Raw genomic sequence first — 3,959 nt, forward strand, 5'->3', positions numbered from 1 at the left:
GTGAAACTTGAACACATTAATAAGTTTTTTTGCCTTAAAATATAATGAAAAAAATGGCAATCAGTATAATAATACTAATTATTTCATGCAGACAAAATACAAAAACAATTATATTTTCGTCAAAAAATTATAAAAAAGAGATGGCGATTGTCGAAGTATCCTAAAAGCTACCGCCTACTTTTGTATTTTTTTGAATAATTTTTATTTATTTCATTTTAAAATAAAACTATACGTCTGTAGATACGTATATTCTGTTTTAATTTTCTTTAAAATAATTTTCAATTTAGCTTCCAGAAAGAGTTTCTCTTTCGCGTTTAATTTTAATAAAGCAAAGCTTTTACATCTTCTTACTTGTTAAAATAAGTTTCCTAAGTATGATGTTGCTATTTTGAGAATTTTAATATGCAAGCTCATTTAAGAAAATAACTTCCATTTTACACTTTAATTACTTTTTTTTACCCTTAGGAGTTTAATACAAAGCCTTTTCAATTTTCTTGCTAGCTTTTTCATTTAATATTCCCCACGACCACGTGTTTAAAAAAACATTGATGAACACAATATTTTAGAGACATTTTGTTGAAATTATATTAAAATATAAATATCTTAAATTCCAATAAATAATTTCAATTTTAAGATCTAAGTTCTTTTGCTGCGATTAATAAAAACTATATATATATGTAAAGAAATATAAGTTATTGAATGCGTAGTTATGCATTCGCCTCACCTTAATACAATTAATGTGATTTAAAATGGAGTAAATAATTCTTACTAAAAGGGTTAAACTTCTAATGTTGTCTAAAGAAATATATTTTGGAAAATAACTCAATAAGAATAAGTTTTACATAAAAGAAAATGTATTTGAGAGTGTTTTAATAAAATTAATATTGAATTTTGACATATGTACTTTACACAATAGTTTTTATTCAATTTAATAAAAATAAATGTAAGAAATAGGGAGTTATTTTAACTTTTTATTTCTTATCTTCTTACATTCACGTGAAAAGTGTGTAAACACAAAGTGTATTAAAAGTGTAAGTGTATGAAAAGTGAATTAATTAAATTTAAAATCATTTTATGTCTAACTACACAAGTTATCTGTCAATTTACATTACGAGTGATACTTCTAATATTATCTGGTTTTTCTTTTAAAAAATTTATATTAGATAGAATTTATCTCAAAAAAATTTTATAGTATGTATTTGTAAAAAAAATATATATTTGGTATTGATTTTTTAAGAAATTTCAAACACTTATATCATAATTACAAATTTCCTATTTAAAATTTTAATTTTTTATTGTTTTTGAAAAAAATTATTTGATTATTAAATATGTTGCATTTTATTAATTGTTAATAGATAATTATTATTGCATTGATCTACATGGTTCCTTTTGTTCTTTTGCATTAGAAGATAATATTATTTATACTTAACTAACAGTCAACTTTAGGACTGCTTTAAGAGTTGTACTCAAATATTTCTGGTTTTTAAGAAAGTTTAAATTTATCATTGCGCTGTCAAACAAACATTAAACTAGCAATCATTTCTATAATTCAGGAACAAATCTTAATAAAATCTTTGGCTTTTCTTAAATACTTATTTTTGTTGAAGAAGAAAACAAACTATCTAGTTCTAAATATAAATACCGAAAATAAGATATAAATAAGAAAGTTTAAATTTATCATTGCGCTTTCAAACAAACATTAAAATAGCAGTCATTTTTATAATTCAGGAACAAATCTTAATAAAATCTTTGGCTTTTCTTGAATACTTATTTTTATTGAAGAAGAAAACAAACTATCTGGTTCTAAATATAAATACCCAAAGGAAACAAAGGAAATCGGAAATGGGATAAATAAAAGCACAAAAAATAATCGATTGGTTTGTAGTCAGAACACAAAGAGTGGATTGTCAAACGCCACTTGACGATTAACAAGGTCATCTATCACGGTTTACTCTTTATTTTGTTTCCAAAAACAGACCTTCTATTTTTTCTTTTAATCTTCGATTTCAATTCAGTGAGTTTGGAGAAAAATGCTGTGTTTAAATCAATACGGAACAGTTTCAGTTTACTATTTGTCCATGTAATGTACAAAGATAGGGAAAATTGGATAAAAAATAAAAGCTTTATTTATTTCCTAAGAAATCTGCATGCTGAACCATACAATATAACTGTATACTTAAGGTAATTATATTTATAATGTAATCATTTTATTTTCGAGGCATTCTATTTTGATCCATTTCTCTTTAAACAGATTTTGAGTTATCAAAATTCGGCTGCACAATTATTAAAAAAAATCTATACTGGGCTCATTATAAAGTATATAAAATAAATTCTTTTCATATTTCGTAGAATAATTATATTTCCCTCAGTTAGATACTTAGATACAAAATTAATGTGTGAATGTGAAACAAATGTAAACTCAAATTAATTCATTCTTGCAAAATATATTGTTTTTTCTACATTTGTGAAATTGATATGAAATTAAGAATATCAGGAAATAAAAGTAAAAGTAAGAGAAGGATATAATGTTAATTAAAGCAGAAAAAGTGCTTAGTTTTCCTAAAATTTAAATGTAGGAAAAGGTAATGATTCATTTTACTAAACGTAACTATTTAGGTATATTACAAGTAATTTTTATTTTAAGTGTATGTATTTTCATCATTAAATTTTAACTTTATCATTTTAAATCATATTTAGTAAATGATTCTTGTGGTCATATTAATGAAAAATCATAACATGGATGAATAGATTAATGGTTCAGTGTTATAGATTCTTGATATATGTTTATTGATATATGAGCATTCAGAATATGGCTTATACATGCAAAAATCAAAGTACCTTGCGTTCAGTCTACGCAGATTGGCTGCTGGCAAATACTGGATGTCATATTGTATTTCAGAGAACCTTACATATTTAAAACAAAAACTTAAAATAAAATATGAAATTTGTCAACTCAGTAAAATATTCCGGATTAAATTACGGTAAGAAGTACCGGCACTCAGCATGCTGGAACTTTTTAAAAAATTTATTTTTATCGGAACATGCTACAAAACGAACAATTCGATATGACGTAATTTTTACAGTGAAATCACTGAATAATTCCAATTAAATAAATATTACTGTAAAAACTGTGGTAAAATATTTCGTGCAAAAGTGAGTTTTAAGGTAAAAGGGATTTTAGGGATAATGCAAAAAAAAACTTTAATTCTTTATTTTGACCCGGAGTATTTTACAGTACAGACTGTAAAAGGTGTCAACTAAACTTCACTTACTAGACCCTGACAGATAACAAAAAAAAAAGCTTGTAAATTGTCACAAAGAAAAACTTAAAGCCTTATTGTACATGTAAGATCTTGATAAGTAAAAAAACATGGAAGTGCAAAGGAAACATGCAACGTGGCTGACAACAATAGGTGTAAGCTACATAATATTTGTAAGGAATATTAAAAACATATTTAAAATACGGATTTAGAAACAAGATAAGTTTCTATATCCATTATACATACGTTTTATTTATACTCAAATAACAGCTTTTTTCATTCAGAGTTACCAAGAAAATCTCAATTACGCCATAAACTTCCATCCTTCCAATTTTTTTTTTATAAAAAGCAACTTTATTTCTATTTCATTTCCCAAATAAGCCAAACATTATATAATAAATTTCAATTTTCTTGCATTAAATATTCTGAATTTTTGATTATCTGCTTTCACGGAAGCTGAACATAATAAAATTTAGAGAATGTTTTTTTTTCTGTTGCATTAGTACTTAAAACACTATTGTTCTAAATTGGTTCAATGGAAGGAAAGAAAGTAATTTTTTTAATATGGGAAAGTAGAAAATTTTTAACTTGAAAATTGCCATTAACTTACTTTATATTGCATTTGAAAGAATAAAAGTCATACAAAATATTCTCTAAATCTTCTCAATGCATTATTTTAAAACTCTTTTTTTAAAAAAA

The sequence above is a fragment of the Parasteatoda tepidariorum genome, chromosome 3 (genome assembly GCF_043381705.1).
Source record: "Parasteatoda tepidariorum isolate YZ-2023 chromosome 3, CAS_Ptep_4.0, whole genome shotgun sequence".
Lineage (NCBI taxonomy): Eukaryota > Metazoa > Arthropoda > Arachnida > Araneae > Theridiidae > Parasteatoda > Parasteatoda tepidariorum.